Raw genomic sequence first — 25,053 nt, forward strand, 5'->3', positions numbered from 1 at the left:
ATATAGGGATGATACGAGGGGTTCGATTGGTCATTTTTCCCTTCTCTCCTTTTCGATTACTGACCGGGCGTGTCTGTAAATGTTTGAGGAGGATATGGAATGTCTGGCTGTAGATGCTCTTAGTGTTTCACATGTGTTTATTCTCGGCAATGCTCCGAACTTTGCACACGTTGGATTTGATGCTATATATTTTTGTTTTAAGGATGAATTTGACTTTGTTTGTGCCCGTCGCAAACTCATACTAGTTGCTAGGGCGATGTGGTATATTTTTCACTAGGCATTGACGATCTAATGTACAACACCATAACATTTTTCTGATTCCTAAATTATATCCATGAAAAATAAGACACTAGCAGCAAACATTTTTATGAATAATTTTAATGTGGTATGCGTCATAATTAGCACACACGAGAGAAGCATGCATGCCTGAACGACGGATGAAGTATATCATATTTTTATTATGTGATGTCAGTAACTGAAAAGAAGAACTGCGTGTATGATATTTTTATTATCACTATGGTAATTTAAGAATAAGATTGTCCATCTGATTAGTTGACTAGGATTCACGTCCCAAGTTTCGAACTAGCGCCCTAAAGAATCATATTGTTAATTGATCCATCATTTTTTCATCATCAAACTTATTCTCTACGTGTCCAGCTTGATTAATGATAATTGGCGTTTGGCTTTGCAGCGAAGAATGTTAATTTTTTTCTCCCATGGGCTGGTGACATGGTGGGTTTATTCTCATTAAATTGGGAAGGCTGGAACAAGAACTCCGCGTTGCATGCGAAGACTCGGCACGGATTTAAAATAATTAAAAGAAGAAATAATCCGCTATTATGAACAGTTGGGAACTCAGATTTGAAATTAAAAGAGCAAATAAATTCGGCAGAAAGAAAGGAATTAGAAGAAGAAATAAATTTCGTGTTCTATCTAATGGGAGAGATGCCCATTAATAAATGGGCAAGGCTAATGTTGTACTCCACCTCTTGATAATGTTGTTTCAACTTCCCGTGGTATATATAAATCAGTTTTCAATCTCTATGTTTATAATTTTATATGAATTATGAATTATTTAGTGCAGTGTGGAAGTCAGGTTTTTTGCCTGAAGTGTGAATGTAAAGTTAACAACTGATTGATTTCCATCCAATGGGATTGAACTTCATGAATATTAATTTTTGCTCTCTTTTATACTTGATGATTACAACAATAATTTTACTCTTGTTGGTTCATTTTTTGTACTATGATTCGATGGCCATGGTCGAAGAACATGACGACATAGTTTACTGCCTGAAAAATGCCCAAGCTCATTGGCCACAGTGAAGTGTGTGTAGCTTATGTTCAGTAAGGAGCCTCATACCTTAAAATAATTTTCATTAAGAATTATTATTGTGTGCGATAAATAAGGAAATGCACCACATGATATGTAAAGACATGATTTATGTTGAACCACGTGAAGTGAATGTGACGGTTGTTGCAACGCGTGAGGAATTAGAAGTCGGTGCAGAAAAGGGCTTCAGTTTGTTTCTCCCGTTGCAAGGATGGACATTTGTGCTAGCTTAAGGACCTTGGCGATTCAAAAGTTGTAGGACATGATACATATTATCAGCATTAGTAGCGAACTGTGAGGGTTAGTCCCCTGCCTAGTATTGCATATTTAGTAGTACGTGCAAGTCTGCTAGGGGCCTCGAGTTATGCTTTTCTGTGATGATTAGCCCCCTGCCGAGTATTCCATATCACGAGGGAAATACTAGCAAAAAGGCCAAAAATGTCTATTTTCCTCCCGTTGCAACGCACGGGCCTTTTTGCTAGTCTTTCCTTAATAATAAAGCACGGATTGACTTCGTGGGTTCACCGTTACAATACACTTCTTTCCGTGATTTTACGCTTTTAGTTTGAATTTAAAACATATACACGAGGTGGTACTAAACCCGTTTCATTCGCTGGTGACAATTATTTCCAACCGTAGTCGATGTTTTTTTTTGAGAGAGTCGTAGTCGATATTGGGCTGGAGCCATGCGAGTTATCGCGTCAATGTTGGGATGGAGCCAGGCAAGTTATCGCTTTTGCCCGCTCACTGTCATCGCACTTTTGCTAAATACCCCTAGAGTTTTCTGAAAGAAACCCGCAGTCCTATTATTCAACTTAATCTGGACCGGTACGGGTACCTCATCTCCTCCTTCAGTGCGCCGCCGCGCCACCGACCCCTACCAAGCAGTCGCGCACCGCCGCCACCGCCCCCCGCCCCTCCGCCCCGTGCGGCGGCCGCCGCCCCCGCCCCAGCGTCGCGCTCCGCCAATGCCGCCCCCTGCCGCCGGGGCCACCCCTACCCGAAGTGCCCCAACCCCTGCGACTTTCCACCGCCGGCGCCACACCTTCCCCAACTCATCTCTCTCCTCATCTTCTGCCACTGCCGCTCTCCATCGGCTGGCCAACTCCCTCAGTTCTACCCCTCCCCACACGAGCACCTCCCAATCCTCCTCCTCTGTGTGTGTGCGCGCGCACGCGTGCTTGATTCGGATTCACCCCTTTTCTGGCTGCAGCATAGAGGAGAGCTCACTGCTACGGTGGGCATTGATAGTGGAGAGCTGGGAGCCGGCTAGATCCTCGCCAACGAGGGCCGTCATGGCCTCCACCTCTGTCCTGTTGCCGGTGGACTGCTGGACGTCGATACATCGATACGGTCTCCTACAACTAGAGGAGCGAAAACTTACAACAGCATCTCCGGCACCCTCCTGACCATGACCACTATGTTGACAAGAAAGGTACTACTGCCTATTCCATACCCCCTTCACAAGGTACTTCTGCTCCCTGTTTTTTTTTGACTACTGCTTCCTTTTTTATTCTAATCCATGAACACATAAGTTCACGAAGAAGTTTCTGTTTGCTCCTTGTTTGATTCAAGTCTGAAAGATTCATATTCTGAGACTGAAAGATCATATTCTCACTTGCTGGACATAGGCATTTTGGATGATAATGTATTGTAAAACCTATACAAGAACAGGAGATTTGTTACCAAATAACATCTTTCGCCTAAAACTATTTATATAATCTAGACTTGGTTAGTTGTAACTTTTGCTTTCTGTTCTTTCCAAAAACTTATCCAGGTTCAGCTGATAAGACAATTATTTTTTGGGACCTTGGGACTTTTGACTTGATTGGATCCTCTGGACAGGAGGTATAATTGTATCTCCTAATTGTCTAATTGGTGTTCAGAAAGCTCAGGCTCTACTCATTTATTTCTCCCAGTTCATGTTGTCTTTGTATTCAGATTGTGAAATAATGTAGTTCTATAAACGCTATCAGTATGCAGCCATCCATCAAAATTATGTCCTAAACTGCATTTGATCATATGCTTGGCTTTAGCTTGATTTAATTTCAAACAAACTTCAACCAGCGAAGAGCATGTATGAATTCTACTAGCTCTGCAACGGTTTGGAACTCAGTAGGAACTTGCGGTTGACAGTTCCCAGAGAGGCCCTTAGTCACTTAAATTAGCCTTGTGTTTGTTTCATCACTACAAGGCAGAAGTAAGTTAAAAAAAATCCTGTCTTTCCTGTAGATGCGAGCTTCGTTTCTAATTGGGCATGATGTCGGGCTCACTGTATCAATTGGAGCATGCATAGTAGTCTCTGAACATTCTGGTTTAGAATTCTATTTTTGTTCGGCAACCTTCAAAACAGAGAGGTCACAATTCCGTTCCGATCACTTTATGGACCTATTTCCACCTTTTGCTCTCCGGCCCTGCTTACACTTTTCTGCAATACCTAAATCTAGCTTTGAGATTCAACAACAGTTGTTTAGTGGATGCAAGGTTTTTGTGGGTAATATTTTCTGATGGCGCAAAATGTATGACATTACTGCTATGCATCAAAATCATTCAGAAGGGTTTAAGGTTTCAGAAAAAGGACAATATTCTCTTCACAATGAACTTGGTCAAAGCACATAATGCAATTTATCTATGTAGTGGAATTTGTTATCGGCTAGAGGGAGTTATGGGTTTAGAGCTTAAAATAATTGCTTATTGTCTATTATTGCTACAGATTGAAATGTTTTCTTCTAGATACTCAAGCATGGGAGGCAGCATGGATTTATTTATGAAAGGTGGCAGACACAACCATGAGGTGTTCACGCACATTTACCTGCATTCTTATCTTGACCATGGGAGCCAATTCTGATACATGCCGACAGTACAGAAATGTACGATCATGAGAGAGAGGACTAAGGCTATAGAATTTGTGACTATGTATAAGGGCTCTTCATCAAGTGTGTGCACTGTACTTTATGAATTTTTATTTGTGAATTTTTTCATGATATGTTGCACACTGTCGCAGAATGTAACATGAAAAAGAATTAATGTTTTGGATGGATTCTCTGAGATGCCTGACTCCTATTTCTACTCGAGATCGTTACAAGCTGAGCACGAGTCATGTTCTACAGCTCGATCATGAGCTTCACTTAGTTTGAGCTCGTTTAAATTTTCATATGAATTGAGCTGAGCCAACTCCAACTCACTCGAGCTCGACTCGTTTGCAGCCCTAATTGCAACAAGAGCTGGTAAGTGCTTTCACAACTGCTATAGTTCTAAACCATTGTTGTATTTTATGGTATTATATTCTTGGAAAGAATTCCGTCATTTAGTGTTGTTCACCCAAAGCAGACATCATATCTGATGTTCCAAACTAGCAGCCAATTTTTTCCCTCAATTGATCCATCAATTTTTTTTCTCCCGTTGCAACGCACGGACCCTTTTGCTAGTCTATCCCTAATAATAAAGCACGGATTGACTCTGTGGGTTCACCGTCACAATACACTTTCTTTTCATATAATACACTTTTACAATTTGTAGGAAGAGATATGCGAGGTGGTATTAATCCGCAGTTTGTTTTTTAATCGACTCGCTATGACGTTACTTGGGCCTCTATCCCTAATAATAAAGCACGGATTGACTCCGTGGGTTCACCGTCACAATACGCTTTCTTTTCATATAATACGCTTTTACAATTTATAGGAAGAGATATGCGAGGTGGTATTAATCCGCAGTCTGTTTTTTAATCGACTCGCTGCGACGTTACTTGGGCCTCGGCCTGCACGACAAACGCACGGGCTGGGTTGTGACCTTATATAAAAAGGAAATACATGAGTCTCGACGCTTACAGCACCCGCTGGGCTGACCTTATATTAATATTAAAAGAACACGAGTATGGTAAAATAAATACGAGTACGATCATGTTCTCCTGGATGTGTATACGCGGACGCCGCCATGAACACGAACCGACTCCTCACCTCCGTCTTCCTTCGCCAGGCCGTCCTAGGAGAGACGATGGATGCATATACGCCGCGGCCGCCATGAACACGAACCGACTCCTCACCTCCGTCTTCCTTCGCCAGGCCATCCTAGCAGAGACGATGGATGCATATACGCGCCGCCGCCATGAACACGAACCGACTCCTCCGCACCTCCGTCTTCCTTCGCCAGACCGTCCTAGCAGAGACGATGTAGTCGTTGTCATTATGGTTAAGGTCGTAATGCATGGAATGCACGACCTCGATGATGGAGATGCAGCAGTTGCCGTCGTGTTTGAATGTGCGGACAACATGGAGCAGCTCGGCTGGTCGACGAGGCGTCGTCGCGCCGCGTAGCTTGGCGTCGGGTCCTTAGGTGGTGGCGCTCGGAAGGCCTCAGTTGACGAGACCACGTAGGGGCAGTGCTGTGGTGCACGGACTATAACGGCGTGCAAGGGAGTTTCAAGCCGCGGACAGCGCAGTCCTATTCTACAAGCTGCTCCAGGCCCCCGAGGTGGCGGTCCGCTTGGTGATATGGCGGAGGAGACCCTCAGCGAGAGGAGTGCGGGGCATAGCCCTATAGCTGTCAGCCCATACAACCATGACCCTCACAAGGCAATCCCTACAAGCTGCTTATGCTGCTCACCGATGGCTTCATCGGCGGTGGATTTTGGGTTGTACAAGTACAATTAACAATAGCAGTCTGATTCCCTGTCCATCTCACGTGACTCGCCTTCCTCCTCTCAGCTACATACACTTTTTTCTCCAAATTGCAATCACTGCCTTTACGTCGATCTAACTGGCGGTAAGTTCGTTCTCTGTAAATCAAGCCTCCTAGATCCTACCCTAATTAATTCGTGATACACATGGTTTGATATTATAAACAAGACGGAGAAGCCTCCTCTCCCTAGCGTTGACGCTAGACTCTTGCACATTTGCTTGCTATTGGTCAACACTACATGATGGATTGTAGTGCGAGGCTCGATTAGTACGTGCGCCCAACCTTCAGCGATGTACTCGGTAGACGAGTCCTGCTACTGCTAGCTTTGGCAGAGCCTCGCCACGACCAGGTGCTTCCGTACAGCTCAATAGGCCAGCAAATCAGAATATTTATACACACATATTGAGGTATGTAATCTGTTGTGCACAATCTAATGTACAATATGAATTTTAGTCCTACAATATCAACACAGGAACGTCCATACTGGTTTAAATGTATGCATGAGGGTGTGATTATTTTGTTTGTTTGAAGGTCCTTTCTGCAGGTTTCTAGCTGTGGTTTGTTCTTGTGTTTTGGCGCGTACGTGTGTGTGGTTCGCTTTGTATCCTTCAGTGAGTTGCCTATATTTTTTTCCCACATAAATTTATTTTTGTTTTGTTTTGGAATTCGATACTACTACCTCCGTCTGAACTTATTAGTCACGCTTGTATTTTGTGCAAAGTTAGACCTTTGATTTAATTTTAAAAAGTAAGTTACATACGACAAAAATAGTACCATTGAAATTTTTTAAAGGTGAATCCAACAATATAAGTTTTATGACCTACTATTTATATTTTGTTAGTCAAATCTATAGTTAAAGTGGGGCACGAAATACAAAAGGGACCAATAAATCAGAACGGATGTAGTACTTTGTCGATGTACACAATATATATAGGCAACTGGAGTTTCCTCTTAGCAAAGCATGGACATTCACAACACGACCACAATCAGGGATGGGGAGAAGGAGAATATGCGGCGGCATGGGTGGATTGCCACGCAGACATAAAGAACGTGGGCTGGTGTGAAGAGGTTCTTGAACCATAAATATTGAATTAGACGCATCTGAAGTGTTTTTTCTCCCGATGCAACGCATGGGCATGTTTCCTAGTCTATCCCTAATAATAATAATAATAATAATAATAATAATAATATAATAATAATAATAATATAATAATCTTTCCCTACTAATAAAGCACGGAGTGGTTCTGGTCGTCCGTCGTCGCTATCGATTTTGCATAAAAGTCCTTCAGTTTATTCGAATTCAACCCGCAGTCCCTGTTTAAGTGGATCTGGAAAAACGCTTTAATTTTGCACAAAGGACCCTATGTTTTGGTATATTCAAAACGCGGTCCTTTTTACATGGGCGGCGCGACTGGAGCTTGCAGGGGGCGGATCCGCGCACGGCGGGGGCTTGGAGGCGGATCCGGAGGTGGGCGGCGACGCGGGGGGCGAGGAAGGCCGGAGCGCGGCTTCCCGGGCGGATCCATGGCAGAGAAGAGACTGGGTGGTGAGGTTGAGAAGAAGGGAGAAAAGTGGGGCGGTGCGGTGACCCACGCAGGAGCTCGCCGGAGCCGGGTGATGATGGACGGGCGCGGGAGACAGAAGGATCCGGCGCGGCGGCGCGCACTCCTTGTAGTTGGAGGCGGGCCTTCAAGGCCGCGGCGCCCCTCCCCCCGCGACAGCTCAGGCAGCGGTCAGATCCGCCCTCCCTCCCTCCCTCACTCCTCGCACTGGAAGACCTAGCCGCTGGGCCATGGTGACCGACGGCGATGATGACGGTGGTGGCTACCTCGACGATGGATAAAATCCGCTCCGCCCCTCCTCTTATCCGTCGACGACCGCTTGAATCCCGAGAGGAGAGGAGAGGAGTGGGAGATCCATGGCGGCGGAAAGATCCGCGCCTGGATCGGACCTGCTCGTCAAGGAGACCCACGCCATGGAGCTGCTCGTCAATGTTCCACCCTGGTGAGTGTCGATGCCATGGTTCTGCCCTTCTTCCCTCCCCTTCCCTGATGCTCTTCTCTCCCTCACGCAGGCACACATCCAACATCGCCATGGACCAGTAGCTCAAGCCGTCTTCTTCCAGATGGTGATGGGGTTCCCTCACCATCTGCAGGTCATCATCCTTAAGGGCTCCACCATCTGCAGGTCTTCCTTCTTCTCTTCTCTCTGTTGGATTCCATTTGATTTTTCTGCTCTATTGGTGAAGCTCCCTCTCTTCTCTGCTGCAGTGTCTACAGTGGACTATTTGCATCTTCAGTGCAAATACCTGATTGTATATGGATGGATTGTAGGGTCTAACCACCTTGATTTGATTCGGGCTGGAGCAGCAGCAGCAGGTCCTTCCTTCCATGGAGGGCATCCACAACATGACCCGCACAAGGAGCTCCAAGCAGACAAAGGTACCTGCTCCATTGTTGTACATGTTCGTGAGTTCTTTGTGATGATGAAACCACTGATTGGATGTCCTGATTAGATACAATCCATTCCATTGAACTGTGGGGACAACATGAGGCACATGTCTCTGATTTGTTGTTACTTTGGTTGACAATATGTACTGTGCATGCGTGTGTGTGTTGATAAGTAGCAGATTTGCTTGGCCGCCTGTGACACTCATGCCAAATCCTTGACATTTCTGGGGTTATACAACCATCATGTTTTCTAAGGTTTTGTTTTCCCGCCTCCATCTCTTCCATGGCAAGCAGCACAGGTTTCTTTGTTTGTAAATTAAGCAGTCTGGTAGATTTGGAAAGGAGGAACAGGGTACTGAACTTTTATATATCTGCACAAGGTACCTTTCAATTAATAAGATTTGTTTTTCTGTTCTGAATAGGGTACTGAGCCTGATAATTGTACCTTTCTATTCTGAATTGCATATTTGTAGGAATACTATGTTATGTAAGAACATGGCGGTGCAGTCACCCGAGGTGAAGAAGCTCTGTCACCTACCTCTACATCCTCCACTAGGCTGACAAGCACAACTGCTAACAAGTATGCTAATCCACCCTCATCTGCATCGCTTCCTCCTAGCCTGTGATTTATGACATGGAGCATGTTGTTCTGTTATCATATACACGAATCTGTCCATGCTTAAATGTGGTCATAGGTTGTGGAATAGGAGAAACAATATAATGTTCTTTAGCAGATGCAAACCTGTCCATGCCTTATTTGGACCAATAATTACTGGTGTTGCCTATTTGATATGTAAACATATTTTTTTGGATGTCTCAGAAAAATGCCATGCTACTACATAAGTTTGAATCAAACAAATTAAATTTGTAATAAGATCCCTGAAAGTAATTAAGTGCTTCTTGAATGCATGGAAACAACAAGTTAGATATCTCAGAGGTACTATGTCATATATTCTGAAAGTGGCGCACATGGATATGTATTCTTGGTTAGCTTTATGTTCCATTTCTGTTGTACATGCTCCAAGAGTTAATGTGTTATTCTGAAAGGATATGAAGTGAATTGTCTTCTACTGCAATCAATGGGCATTTCGTTCTACACATATGTCCTGATGTTGTAGTGCCACTTGATTTCCTTTAAAATTTCAGTAACAATTGAGCAATATTGGCCTTCCCTTTTTCCTGTATTAAGTACTATTCATGGAGTCAAAGCTCATGGAGATGGTCTGTTACTGATTGCTGCATCTATAGAGCTCACTAATAAAATATCTGCTGGTTCATCTAACTTATTTGATCTATATGTTTTTGTTTACCTGCAACACGAAGAGAAAAACATGCTCAATTAGTTCATAAATTTTAAAATTGTGCATTTTGTATAATTTCTGCTGGTTCCAGTCACAGCATGCCAGCATCTAATCCTTGCAGCAACACCAGGAGTAGACTTTGGATATTTTTCTATACATTTGACATTAAAGTTATACCAACTTGCATCCATCGATCACTAGCTATTACATGCAGTAGGTAATTATCTGATGTCAATGCAACATCCAAATCATTGAAATACGACCTCTTATTCTACACAGTTCTTTATGCTTTGACAAATCACAAAGTAGAAATCGATTTTAAGATAATCTATAATTATAATAAAACCAGGGATTGCTTTTCTGAAAGAAAAACAAGGGATTGTTAATATGTTTAAATATGAAGATTTGCAGTACTGTAGGTCCTTACCTCTTCTTTTCCAAAGTAGATAGGACAAAAAAATATGTCCCCGCTAATCGGTACGTGCAGCAGTGAGGAACCGAGCAAAAGGGGAGCTTGGCTTCCAATGGGGTGATGGACAGATTGTAGGTGGGTGCTTGCCTCATATCTTCAATGTGAGAATATTGATTTCTCTTCTACTCCCTCTGTTTCTAAATATAAGTCGTTCTAGGGATTTCAATACAAACTACATACGGATGTATATAGACTATGTTAGAGTGTAGGTTCACTCATTTTGCTCCGTATGTATGTAGTGGAATCTGTAGAAAGACTTATATTTAGGAATAGAGGGAATATCGGTTAGTAAGCATTTTCCAAACTGTACGAAAAAAATGTTCAGGAGTTAAACTACTTTTCTTACTATTCATGCGAGATGGCAGAATACTTTGCTTACTATTCTCTTCAATTATTCCCCGATTACAAGGATGGCATTGTTCACGAGTTAATCTACTGCAGAAAAAATGACACACCATTGTCAAGTTGGTAGGAAATCAACCTGCTGTATCTATTTGTTTTTTTCTTCTGGCATGTCCATCGACTCTGTTAACACCAAACAAAGTAACAAACTTGACAAAACTGAAACTCATCTCCCAGATTTCTCTATGCACTTCCATAGATTCTGATATGTCCATTGTCTTTACGACTTACATTTTGTATGTATCTGGAAGCTAATTCAGCATGACCCACGAGTGTTGATTTGTATGTTAGTGTGATAGAATCTCACTGAAAAAATTGACAGAATAAAGGAAAATATATATTAGATGTGTGTTATAAGAACGAGTAGTCCATGCTGCCATGCAACCAATAAGTAGTCAGACTTTAAAACCATTGTCATGCAAAAATTAGGACAACTTTTGGAGTACTTGGGTTATCCGGGTTCTTATAAACAGGTTCCCTTTGTTGTAAGAGAGCAAGGTGCTAGCGGACTCACATGATGAGTTCTATGATCCAGAGAAGGTTGACCCTAGCCAAGAGGGGCATTCAGGCGACGTGGACTCACATGATGAGTTCTGTGTTCCACATAAGGTTAATCCACCATGAAGTGTCTTGTCCATGGAGGATCGTTGTTGGCTTTGAGGGAGACGTACAGACTGTTTCCTATAACCTTTCTATTTTTTTGCTTGGCTCATTCAGTAGCTTTTGTGATAACAGTTGTGGCAAGCTTTTGTTGGTGTTGGAGCTCCCAAAGTAGAAGGGTACTCTATTTTTGTTTGCTTCTCTGTTTCGTATAGTGTGCTTACTTCCGAAGGTACATGCTCAGATTCTTTGGCCTCGGACGTTGTAGATGAAAGCCTTGATGTACTATCAGCATTTTTTGCTAATGGGGGGACAGCCGTGTTCGTTGTAAAGAAAATGAATTAATCTTTTATGTTAACAATTTATATCGGGGAATGCTAATAGAGGCCATTTTGACATGTCTGCGAGCTGCCCTGCTTTAAATGAGGATGGAAAAATACATTGAGATACTTGCTTCCGGCTTATGCTAGACACAATCTACATGCCATGCCATGCCACTACTGCACATAGCGGTACAATCCAAATGCTGTTATGCCACATCGGGTTCTGGTTGGACGGTGGTTGAAATTGAAGAAGACACAACCTAAGCAATTTGGTTACCCCGTTGCAACGCACGGGCATATTTACTATTTACTAGTAATAATAAAGCACGGATTGACTCCGTGGGTTCATCGTCACAATACGCTTTCTTCTCATGTCATAATACGCTTTTACGATTTGTATAGACAAAATTATAATATAAACGAGGTGGTACTAATAATCTTTTCACTAATAATAAAGCGGCTATCGTGGAAATAACGTTTCGTATTTTTTCTTCCTATCGCAGCATGGATCTCTAGCAACACATAGTCGGCCCGCTCGGCCTCATCGCACGCACGTCCCCCTGCGAGCGCTTTTCTTCGCCGCCACCGGCTCCCCCCTCATCATCGCTGCATCCCGACCGCAACCCTACATGGCGCTACCGGCCGGCACGAATCTGCGCCGCCCGCCCGACAACCTTCCTCTAGCAACCGCGCAACATCGGATCGAGCTATCCTCGGGTCCCTAACCTCGATGGTCGTCACCATCGGGGCAGGTGGTGGACTGGCGGCGTGGACGTGGTGCCTGGCGGGGGAGGGGAGTGCCGCACTGCGAGCCTCGCTCCGGCGGGTTGCACGCTCGCCTCGCCGTTACAGGAGTGGGCAGGCAGTGGTCACCATGGCGCGGCCTGGGTGCCCGCTGTTCTCCTTGCGCACATGGTGCCACGGCTGGATCCGCAGCACCACCGCCCGCCGCCCGTGTCGGCGCTCCCACAGCCACGTTCCCGTCCACCGTCGCCCGCACCCGCCTGCGCTCATCCATAGCGGCGTTCTTAATGGCTTCAGTGACCACGCCGCCTCGGCTGCGACCCAGGCCTGCTTGGCCGCTGGATGGATGGATACCGGCACTACAGGGCACAGACTTCATGCTCGTGCCGACGGACTTCATCCTTGATGCCCTGGCTGCGACCCATATTGATTGGCCACCGACTGGAAGGGGACGTCCTGCTCCTCCCGACTAAGCTTGATCGATGTGGGGCGGTGGTACAGCCTGGTATGTGCGGCCTGCGGACACGCATCTTCTCTTGTTGTCCTGATGCTCTCTGCGCTAAATTTGTTATCTTATCTTACTGATTAGCAGGTGTTTAGCAGGACCACATGAGCGGTGACTAGCATCCAGTAGGAGGCAGCAAGAAGCAGCGAAAACTCTGAGCTAGCTGCTAGCAATGCACCCCCTCCGCTCTCATCTAAGTACATGGATTTGCAATGGCCAAACTACTCTCTTGTTTCTTTCTCTAGCGTTTCCAGTTTTCACTAACAATCCGTATTTGGTAAACCGTGAACCATGTTCATGAGTATCCGCCCACAACCTGTTTGATGATATGCACATGAAGGATTGAGATACACTCTAATTTTTAGGTCAAGCTCTTACCTCTGTTTAGAAAATCAATATGAAGAAACAGGTGTATCTGGTGTATGATCTACACTTAGAACAAGTGTATCTGTTGTTCCAAGCTGCCGGCATTGACGGCCAAAGAGTCGGCGAGGGTCCACGGTTCATTTGTTTTCGTGGGGATTATTCAGTACAATGCGATCTACACTGAAGCCAATCCGATCCAGGTGAAATCGGAAGTTGGTAGATTATTCCGACGACGGGGCTTTTACTTGTGCGGCTCTGTATGTATGCTTTCAACTTGAAAATTGCCTGATTTTAATATTTTATCAATTATTGCTTGATGAAAGACCAACCAGTTCATGCCTAACATTTGCGTCTCTACATTTATGCAGTACCATTCCATAGCTCTCAAGGCATCAGGTCTGCTTTAGAGACAAACTCTCGCTCGGTTTAGTTTCCATGTTGTGTTATATTCCGATGAACTATATTCATTACAAACGGTAAGCTGAAGTAGATTAATTAAAAAGGATAATAAATTTGCTCAATCCATGGTCAGTTGCTGAACTGACCAGGAGCTGCACTTCAAGTAGCTAACTGTTCACTATAAAATAGCCATAAATTTGTTAGTGCTTAGGGTATACATCCACTCCGTGTCCTGTATCTGAATTTTGTGATCTGGAAAATTTTACCGGTTATTTCATAGTAAAATTATAGAGTTGTTCTCCCTCTATTTTGCTAATCTGCTCACTTGCTTACAGTAAATAAATAATTAAATTATCAGGAGTGGTGATTTCAAGGAAAAGAAACAAACACTTTGAGGTCTCTGCTATCGCATCCGTACTGGCAGTACATGGTGACATTTGTTGGTGCTCTATTCAGTTCAGTGGAGATTGCTCCTTCAGTCACCATGCGAATCCATGTCTAGCATGTTTAGTCACATTGAACTCTTCCAACTTTTCTTAAGCTATGTTGTACAGACACACAAGTTTGCTGCTGAATATGAATCAATTTATTGTGATTTTTCATTATCATGTAACGTGTTCTTTTATCCGATGAACAATAGTATAATTTCATGCCTAAAATCATAGTTTGGGCATGTATCTCTCTGCCATCTAATTTCGCTTAATTAATTGAAGAGACAGCCGACCACCCCCTTTCTATTGTATAATTATTCCGTGCACGTGATTACGTGAATGTTTATGTTATATATTTGATATTTTTTATGCACTCAGTTTTTTCCGTGTGTGAACTTTGCATATTCAACACTGGGTAGGAGGAAATATTTGCATTTCTAAAGGGCCAGTGCATTGTTGTAAATGAGTTCCCATCAAAGAGGTTCTCACATTTTCTGTTGAAAGTAGTGGCTCAAGCTATCTCATAAAGCTATATTGTAGATGTCCCTTCATGCTGATTTTTCATGGTTACTACATGGTAGACACATTTACCAACCATCCTCCGAGAAAGGGAAACTACAATAATTCATATCAAAACATTTCTTACAACCTGAGGCAATATCCATCATTCAATAAACATTCAAGACGAGGAGTATATAGTGCCTCGGTCCAAAATCAATTTTGTGTAACATATATCTTGAAGATGCATATTCTATGATTCAATACCAATTTTGTGTATATCAAGAATCATTGCCGGCCTTTCATCATATATAGAATCAAAGAATTTAGAACTATCATATAAAGTAAATGAGCCCGTGCGTTGCAAGGGGCATAAATATCTATGGTCCAAAATCAATTTTGTGTAACATATATCTTGAAGATGCATATTCTATGGTTCAATACCAATTTTTTGTACATCAAGCATCATTGTCGGCCTTTTTTTACTGTTGAGTTACTCTTTTCCTCCACCCCACATCTCTGACTCTCTGAGTGTTAAGTCATCTTACAATGACTCTCTCTTCCGTGTGATCTCAGGGAGGCAGAGATGTGGGGTGGAGGAAAAGAGTAACTCAACAGTAAAAAAAAAAGGCCGACAATGATGCTTGATGTACAAAAAATTGGTATTGAACCATAGAATATGCATCTTCAAGATATATGTTACACAAAATTGATTTTGGACCATAGATATTTATGCCCCTTGCAACGCACGGGCTCATTTACTTTATATGATAGTTCTAATTTCTTTGATTCTATATATGATGATTTTCCATTGAAACCATCTAAGTATTTTATTTGATGGCCGTTGGTTTCATGTATTTCCCTTTTTGCTTGAGTTTCTTTAGAAAGGGAAAAATAATATCCATGGTTTGTTCATGTTGTTTTTTATCATGTGACGAGCTTTTGGCTGTTCATCTATGTTGGCACGTGGTAGATGCAATGCATCCCTTTAACAACTTTCTAAGACTTGTGTGCTTGAGAGTTCAGATGACTGATTTCGAGATGTCAACATGGAGGAGCGGGGTGAGCGCGGGGCATGTGGTGGCTGAGCTTGGGATTGACCATGTCTAGACGTATTGTGATAGGGTGGACAACACAACCGCTTTCGGCAAGGGCCGGGAGAAAGATAATCGGCAACACGGGTGCATCGCCGAGTTAAAATATGGGACATGGATCAATGGATCATGAGCCATATTTATTGGGCTAATGACAATGTGATTTCTTTTATATGATGAACAATAATATAATTTCATGCCTAAAATCATAGTTTGGGAATGTATCTGTCTGCCATCTAATTTCGCTTAATTAATTGAAGAGATAGTCGACCACCCCCTCTTTATTATATAGTTATTTTGTGCACGTGATTACGTGAATGTTTTGATTATATATTTGATATTTTTTATGCACTCAATTTTTTCCCATGTGTGAACTTTGCAAAATCAACACTAGGTAGGATGGAAAATGTGCATTTCTATGAGTTCCCATCAAAAAGGTTCTCACATTTTCTGTTGAAAGTAGTGGCTCAAGCTATCTCATAAAGCTATATTGTAGATGTCTATCGTGCTGATTTTTCATGGTTACTACATGGTAGACACATTTACCAACCATCCTTGAAGAAAAGGAAACTAGAATAATTCACATTAAAACATTTCTTACAACCTGAGGCAGCATCCATCATTCAATATCCATTCAAGACGAGGAATATATAGTGCCTCGGTCCATAGCCCTAGGCAACATGAACCTCTTTTCTCGGAAGATCACACAGAAGAGAGAGTCATTGTAAGATGACTTAAGACTCAGAGAGGCAGAGTTGTGGGATGGAGGAAAAGGAGTACCTCAACAGTAGAAAAAGACCGACAATGATGCCTGATGTACACAAAATTGGTATTGAACCATAGAATATGCATCTTCAAGATATATGTTAAACAAAATTGATTTTGTACCATAGATATGTATGCCCCCTTGCAACGCACGGGTGCATTTAATTTATATGATAGTTCAAATTTCTTTGATTCTATATATGATGATTGTCCATTGAACCCATCTAAGTATTTTATTTGATGGCCGTTGGTTTCAGGTATTTTCCTTTTTGCTTGAGTTTCTTTAGAAAGGGAAAATAATATGTATGGTTTGTTCATGTCATTTTTTATCATGTGCAATGCATCCCTTTAACAACTTTCTAAGACTTGTGTGCTTGAGAGTTCAGATGACTGATTTCGAGATGTCAACATGGAGGAGCGGGGTGAACGCAGGGCATGTGGTGGCTGAGCTTGGGATTGATCATGTCCAGACGTATTATGATAAGGTGGACAACACAACCACTTTTGACAAGGGCCAAGAGAAAGATAATTGATAACACAGGTGCATCGCCGTGTTAAAATATGGGACATGGATCAATGGATCATGAGCCATATTTATATATTGGGCTGACGACAATATGATTTCTTCTCCCCCGTTGCAACGCACGGGCTTTGTGCTAGTCTATCCCTCCCTAATAATAAAGCACGAGTTGACTCCGTGGGTTCACCGTCACAATACGTTTTCTTTTTATGAATTTACGCTTTCAGTTTGCATTTAAAACATATATGCGAAGTGCTACTAATTCAGTGAACACGTGGCAAAATTCTCGTCCGCAACCCTTTCCCCCCTTGGGCCTTAGCCCACTGCAAGGTGGCCCAAGAAAATTAGGAGAGAAAAAGAAAGGCTACACTTGGGGATCGAACGAACCCTCAATCTGTTGGGGAACGTAGCAGAAATTCAAAAAATTTCCTACGTAACACCAAGATCTATCTATGGAGAGACCAGCAACGAGTAGAAAGGAGAGTGCATCTACATACCCTTGTAGATCGCTAAGCGGAAGCGTTCAAGTGAACGGGGTTGATGGAGTCGTACTCGTCGTGATTCAGATCACCGATGATCAAGTGCCGAACGGACGGCACCTCCGTGTTCAACACACGTACAGCCCGGTGACGTCTCCCACGCCTTGATCCAGCAAGGAGAGAGGGAGAGGTTGAGGAAGACTCCATCCAACAGCAGCACAACGGCGTGGTGGTGGTGGAGGAGCGTGGCAATCCCGCAGGGCTTCGCCAAGCACCACGGGTGAGGAGAGTAACTTGGGAGAGAGGGAGGGGCTGCACCAAAGGCATAAGGTATGTTTGGGAGGCCCTCCTACCCCACTATATATAGGGATCCCAAGGGGGGGGGTGCGCCAGCCCCTAGGAGATCCAATCTCTAAGGGGGCGGCGGCCAGGGGAGGAGTCCTCCCCCCCCCCCAAGGCACCTAGGAGGTGCCTTCCCCTGCTGGGACTCTTCCTTTAGGGTTTCCCCAGGCGCATGGGCCTCTTGGGGCTGGTGCCCTTGGCCCATGTAGGCCAAGGCGCACCCCCTACAACCCATGTGGCCCCCCGGGGCAGGTGGCCCCACTCGGTGGGCCCCCGGGACCCTTCCGGTGGTCCCGGTACAATACCGATGACCCCGAAACTTGTCCCGATGGCCGAAACAGGACTTCCTATATATAAATCTTTACCTCCAGACCATTCCGGAACTCCTCGTGACGTCCGGGATCTCATCCGGGACTCCGAACAACATTCGGTAACCACATACAAGCTTCCTTTATAACCCTAGCGTCATCGAACCTTAAGTGTGTAGACCCTACGGGTTCGGGAGACATGCAGACATGACCGAGACGTTCTCCAGTCAATAACCAACAGCGGGATCTGGATACCCATGTTGGCTCCCACATGTTCCACGATGATCTCATCGGATGAACCACGATGTCAAGGACTCAATCGATCCCGTATACAATTCCCTTTGTCTATCGGTATGTTACTTGCCCGAGATTCGATCGTCGGTATCCAATACCTTGTTCAATCTCGTTTCCGGCAAGTCACTTTACTCGTTCCGTAACACATCATCCCGTGATCAACTCCTTGGTCACATTGCGCATATGATGATGTCCTACCGAGTGGGCCCAGAGATACCTCTCCGTTTACACGGAGTGACAAATCCCAGTCTCGATCCGCATAAAACAATAGATACTTTCGGAGATACCTGTAGTGCACCTTTATAGTCACCCAGTTACGTTGTGACGTTTGATACACCCAAAGCACTCCTACGGTATCCAGGAGTTACACGATCTCATGGTCGAAGGAAGAGATACTTGACATTGGCAAAGCTCTAGCAAATGAACTACACGATCTTTTGTGCTAGTCTTAGGATTGGGTCTTGTCCATCACATCATTCTCCTAATGATGTGATCCCGTTATCAACGACATCTAATGTCCATAGCCAGGAAACCATGACTATCTGTTGATCACAACGAGCTAGTCAACTAGAGGCTCACTAGGGACATATTGTGGTCTATGTATTCACACGTGTATTAAGATTTCCGGATAATACAGTTATAGCATGAATAAAAGACTATTATCATGAACAAAGAAATATAATAATAACTTATTTATTATTGCCTCTAGGGCATATTTCCAACAGTCTCCCACTTGCACTAGAGTCAATAATCCAGTTCACATCGCCATGTGATTAACACTCACAGGTCACATCGCCATGTGACTAATACCCAAGAGTTTACTAGAGTCAGTAGTCTAGTTCACATCACTATGTGATTAACACTCAATGAGTTTTATGTTTGATCATGTTGCTTGTGAGAGAGGTTTTTAGTCAACGGGTCTGAACCTTTCAGATCCGTGTGTGCTTTACAAATCTCTATGTCATCTCCTAGATGTAGCTACCACGCTCTATTTGGAGCTATTCCAAATAACTGTTCTACTTGGAGCTATTCTAAATTATTGCTCCATTATATGTATCCGGTCTACTCAGAGCAATCCGGATAGGTGTCAAGCTTGCATCGTCGTAACCTTTACGACGAACTCTTTTACCACCTCCAGAATCGAGAAAATTCCTTAGTCCACTAGTTACTAAGGATAACTTTGACCGCTGTCCTATGAGCCATTCTTGGATCACTCTTGTACCCCTTGACTGACTCATGGCAAGGCACACTTCAGGTGCGGTACACAGCATAGCATACTGAAGAGCCTACGTCTTAAGCATAGGGGACGACCTTCGTCCTTTCTCTCTATTCTGCCGTGGTCGAGCTTTAAGTCTTAACTTCGTACCTTACAACTTAGGCAAGAACTCCTTCTTTGACTGGTCCATCTTGAACAACTTCAAGATCATGTCAAGGTATGTGCTCATTTGAAAGTATTATTAAGCATTTTGATCTATCCTTATAGATCTTGATGCTCAATGTTCAAGTAGCTTAATCCAGGCTTTCCATTGAAAAACACTTTCAAAATAACCCTATATGCTTTCCAGAAATTCTACGTCATTTCTGATCACCAATATGTCAACAACATATACTCATCAGAAATTCTATAGTGCTCCCACTCACTTCTTTGGAAATACAAGTTTCTCATAAACTTTGTACAAACCCAAAATTTTTTGATCATCATCAAAGCATACATTCCAACTCCGAGATGCTCACTCCAGTCCTTAGAAGGATTGCTGGAGCTTTGCATACTTATTAGCATCTTTCGGGATTGACAAAACCTTCTGATTGTATTACCTACAATCTTTCCTCACGAAAACTGGTAAGGAAACTCGTTTTGATATCCTTCTGCCAGATTTCATAAATACAGCTAATGCTAACATGAATCTGACGGACTTTAAGCATCGCTACGGATGAGAAAATCTCATCGTAGTCAACTCCTTGAACTTGTGAAAAACTTTTCGCCACAAGTCGAGCTTCATGGACGGTGACAATACCATCCACGTCCGTCTTCTTCTTAAAGATCCATTTATCTTAATGGCTTGCCGATCATCAGGCAAGTCCACCAAAGTCCATGGATCCGTTCTCGGATTTTATGGCCTCGAGCCATTTATCGGAATCCGGGCCCACCATCGCTTCTCCATAGCTCGTAGGTTCATTGTTGTCCAGCAACATGACTTCCAAGACAGGATTACGTACCACTCTTAAGTAGTATGTATCCTTGTCACCCCACGAGGTTTGGTAGTGACTTGATCCGAAGTTTCATGATCAATATCATAAGCTTCCACTTCAATTGGTGTAGGTGCCACAGGAACAACTTCCTGTGCCCTGCCACACACTAGTTGAAGAGACGGTTCAATAACCTCATCAAGTCTCCACCATCCTCCCACTCAACTCTTTCGAGAGAAACCTTTCCTCGAGAAAGGACCCGATTCAAGAAACAATCCATATTGCTTTCGGATCTGAATTAGGAGGTATACCCAACTGTTTTGGGTGTCCTATGAAGATGCATTTTATCCGCTTTGGGTTCGAGCTTAATCCTGAAACTTTTTCACATAAGCAGCCCCAAACCTTTAAGAAACGACAACTTAGGTTTCTCTAAACCATAATTCAAACGGTGTCGTCTCAACGGAATTACGTGGTGCCCTATTTAAAGTGAATGTGGTTGTCTCTAATGCCTAACCCATGAATGACAGTGGTAATTCGATAAGAGACATCATGGTATGCATCATATCCAATAGGGTGCAGTTATGATGTTCGGACACATCATCACACTATGGTGTTCCAGGCTGTATTAGTTGTGAAACTATTTCCACAATGTCTTAATTCTGTGCCAAACTCATAATTCAGATATTCATCTCTATGATCATATCATAGACATTTTATCCTCTTGTCACAATGATCTTCTACTTCACTCTGAAATTATTTGAACCATTCAATAATTCAGACTTGTGTTTCATCAAGTAAATATTCTCAACATCTACTCGAATCATCTGTGAAGTAAGAACATAACGATATTCACTGCATGCCTCAGCACTCATTGGACTGCACACATCAAAATGTGTTGCTTCCAATAAGTTGCTATCTTGTTCCATTTTACTGAAACCGAGGCTTTTCAGTCATCTTGCCTAAGTGGTATGATTTGCATATCTCAAGTGATTCAAAATCAAGTGAGTTCAAACGGTCCATTTGCATGGAGTTTCTTCATGCATATATACCAATAGACATGGTTCGCATGTCTCAAACTTTTCAAAAATGAGTGAGTCCAAAGATCCATCAACATGGAGCTTCTTCATGCGTTTTATACCATTATGACTTACATGGCAGTGCCACAAGTAAGTGGTACTATCATTACTATCTTATATCTTTTGGCATGAAAATGTGTATCCCTACGATCAAAATTCAATAAACCATTCCTTTAGGTGCAAGAGCACTTATTCAGGTTTAATACTAATCTTGATGGTAGAGGGAGCGTGCGATGTTAGATCACATCAAATTTGGAAACACTTCCAACACGTATCGTCAGCTCACCTTTAGCTAGTCTCCGTTTTTATTCCGTAGCTTTTATTTTGAGTTAGTAACACTTAGCAACCGAACCGGTATCTAATACCCTGGTGCTACTAGGAGTACTAGTAAAGTACACATTAACATAATGTATATCCAATATACTTCTATCGACCTTGCCAGCCTTCTCATCTACCAAGTATCTAGGGTAATCTTGCTTCAGTGGTTGTTCCCCTTATTACAGAAGCACTTAGTCTCGGGTTTGGGTTCAACCTCGGGTTTCTTCATTGGTGCAGCAGCTGATTTGCCGTTTCATGAAGTATCCCTTCTTTCCCTTGCCCTTCTTGAAACTAGTGGTTTCATCAACCATCAACAGTTGATGCTCCTTCTTGATTTCTACTTTCGCGATGTCAAACAACGCGAATACCTCAAGGATCATCATCTTTATCCTTGATATGTTATAGTTCATCACGAAGCTCTAGCAGCTTGGTGGCAATGACTTTGGGGAAACATCACTATCTCATCTGGAAGATCAACTCCCACTCGATTCAAGTGATTGTTGCACTCAGACAATCTGAGCACAAGCTCAACGATTGAGCTTTTCTCCCTTAGTTTGCAGGCTAAGAAAATTGTCGGAGGTCTCATACCTCTTGACGTGGGCACGAGCCTGAAATCCCAATTTCAGCCCTCGAAACATCTCATATGTTCCGCGACGTTTCGAAAATGTCTTTGGTGCCTCTACTTAAACCATTTAACTGAACTATCACGTAGTTATCAAAACGTGTATGTTCGATGTTCGAAACATCCACAAACGACGTTTGGGGTTCAACACACTGAGCAGTGCATTAAGGACATAAGCGTTCTACTGTCCGCATAATCGCTACTGTCAACTTTCAACTATATTTTCTCTAGGAACATATCTAAACAGTAGAACTAAAGCGCGAGCTTACGACATAATTTGCAAGAACCTTTTGACTATGTTCAGGATAATTAAGTTCATCTTATGAACTCCCACTCAGATAGACATCCCTCTAGTCATCGAAGTGATTACATGATCCGAGTCAACTAGGCCGTGTCCGATCATCACGTGAGACGGACTAGTCATCATCGGTGAACATCTTCATGTTGATCGTATCTACTATACGACTCATGCTCGACCTTTCGGTCTCCGTGTTCCGAGGCCATGTATGCACATGCTAGGCTCGTCAAGTTAACCCTAAGTGTTTTCGCTGTGTAAAACTGTCTTACACCCGTTGTATGTGAACGTAAGAATCCATCACACCCGATCATCACGTGGTGCTTAGAAGCGACGAACTGTAGCAACGGTGCACAGTTAGGGGAGAACACTTCTTGAAATTTTGTAAGGGATCATCTTATTTACTACCGTCGTTCTAAGTAAACAAGATGCATAAACATAATAAACATCACATGCAATTATATAGTTGTGACATGATATGGCCAATATCATATAGCTCCATTGATCTCCATCTTCGGGGCTCCATGATCATCTTGTCACCGGCATGACACCATGATCTCCATCATCGTGTCTTCATGAAGTTATCACGCCAACGACTACTTCTACTTCTATGACTAATGCGTTTAGCAATAAAGTAAAGTAGTTTACATGGCGTTCTTCAATGACACGCAGGTCATACAAAAAAATAAAGACAACTCCTATGGCTCCTGCCGGTTGTCATACTCATCGACATGCAAGTCGTGAATCCTATTACAAGAACATGATCAATCTCATACATCACATATATCATTCATCACATCCTTTTGGCCATATCACATCACATAGCATACCCTGCAAAAACAAGTTAGACGTCCTCTAATTGTTGTTGCATGTTTTACGTGGCTGCTATGGGTTTCTAGCAAGAACGTTTCTTACCTACGCAAGACCACAACGTGATATGCCAATTGCTATTTACCCTTCATAAGGACCCTTTTCATCGAATCCGTTCCGACTAAAGTGGGAGAGACTGGCACCCGCTAGCCACCTTATGCACCAAGTGCATGTCAATCGGTGGAACCTGTCTCACGTAAGAGTACGTGTAAGGTCGGTCCGGGCCGCTTCATCCCACAATACCGTCGAAACAAGATTGGACTAGTAACGGTAAGCATATTGAACAACATCAATGCCCACAACTACTTTGTGTTCTACTCGTGCAAAGAATCTACGCAATAGACCTAGCTCTGATACCACTGTTGGGGAACGTAGCAGAAATTCAAAAATTTTCCTACGTAACACCAAGATCTATCTATGGGGAGACCAGCAACGAGTAGAAAGGAGAGTGCATCTACATACCCTTGTAGATCGCTAAGCGGAAGCGTTCAAGTGAACGGGGTTGATGGAGTCGTACTCGTCGTGATTCAGATCACCGATGATCAAGTGCCGAATGGACGGCACCTCCGTGTTCAACACACGTACAGCCCGGTGACGTCTCCCACGCCTTGATCCAGCAAGGAGAGAGGGAGAGGTTGAGGAAGACTCCATCCAACAGCAGCACAACAGCGTGGTGGTGGTGGAGGAGCGTGGCAATCCCGCAGGGCTTCGCCAAGCACCACGGGTGAGGAGAGTAACTTGGGAGAGAGGGAGGGGCTGCACCAAAGGCATAAGGTATGTTTGGGAGGCCCTCCTACCCCACTATATATAGGGATCCCAAGGGGGGGGGTGCGCCAGCCCCTAGGAGATCCAATCTCTAAGGGGGCGGTGGCCAGGGGAGGAGTCCTCCCCCCCCCCAAGGCACCTAGGAGGTGCCTTCCCCTGCTGGGACTCTTCCTTTAGGGTTTCCCCAGGCGCATGGGCCTCTTGGGGCTGGTGCCCTTGGCCCATGTAGGCCAAGGCGCACCCCCTACAGCCCATGTGCCCCCCGGGGCAGGTGGCCCCACCCGGTGGGCCCCCGGGACCCTTCCGGTGGTCCCGGTACAATACCGATGACCCCGAAACTTGTCCCGATGGCCGAAACAGGACTTCCTATATATAAATCTTTACCTCCGGACCATTCCGGAACTCCTCGTGACGTCCGGGATCTCATCCGGGACTCCGAACAACATTCGGTAACCACATACAAGCTTCCTTTATAACCCTAGCGTCATCGAACCTTAAGTGTGTAGACCCTACGGGTTCGGGAGACATGCAGACATGACCGAGACGTTCTCCAGTCAATAACCAACAGCGGGATCTGGATACCCATGTTGGCTCCCACATGTTCCACGATGATCTCATCG

At 43.7% G+C, this 25,053-nt stretch overlaps 3 long non-coding RNA genes across 7 annotated transcripts; all 3 read left to right on the forward strand.

Annotated features, from left to right (window-relative positions):
* Positions 1-2,223: 2,223 nt before the first annotated feature.
* LOC123086126 (uncharacterized) lies at positions 2,224-4,420 on the forward strand. 2 transcript variants are annotated; one of them, XR_006440510.1, is made up of 2 exons: positions 2,224-2,765; positions 3,108-4,420. It is a non-coding gene; the product is annotated as an uncharacterized lncRNA (long non-coding RNA). The 2 variants fall into 2 exon arrangements; XR_006440509.1 differs by having other exon boundaries at positions 4,044-4,420.
* Positions 4,421-7,272: 2,852 nt separating this feature from the next.
* On the forward strand, positions 7,273-10,582 carry LOC123086127 (uncharacterized). Of its 4 annotated transcripts, XR_006440515.1 has the most exons (5): positions 7,278-8,011; positions 8,082-8,194; positions 8,278-8,448; positions 8,752-8,837; positions 8,931-10,582. It is a non-coding gene; the product is annotated as an uncharacterized lncRNA (long non-coding RNA). The 4 variants fall into 4 exon arrangements; XR_006440513.1 differs by having other exon boundaries at positions 7,273-8,011; positions 8,278-8,837; XR_006440514.1 differs by having other exon boundaries at positions 7,279-8,011; positions 8,752-10,582.
* Positions 10,583-12,073: 1,491 nt separating this feature from the next.
* Positions 12,074-14,171, forward strand: LOC123082014 (uncharacterized). The gene is made up of 2 exons (XR_006438906.1): positions 12,074-12,804; positions 12,892-14,171. It is a non-coding gene; the product is annotated as an uncharacterized lncRNA (long non-coding RNA).
* Positions 14,172-25,053: the final 10,882 nt, after the last annotated feature.

This window comes from Triticum aestivum, chromosome 4A (genome assembly GCF_018294505.1).
Source record: "Triticum aestivum cultivar Chinese Spring chromosome 4A, IWGSC CS RefSeq v2.1, whole genome shotgun sequence".
Classification (NCBI taxonomy): Eukaryota; Viridiplantae; Streptophyta; class Magnoliopsida; order Poales; family Poaceae; genus Triticum; species Triticum aestivum.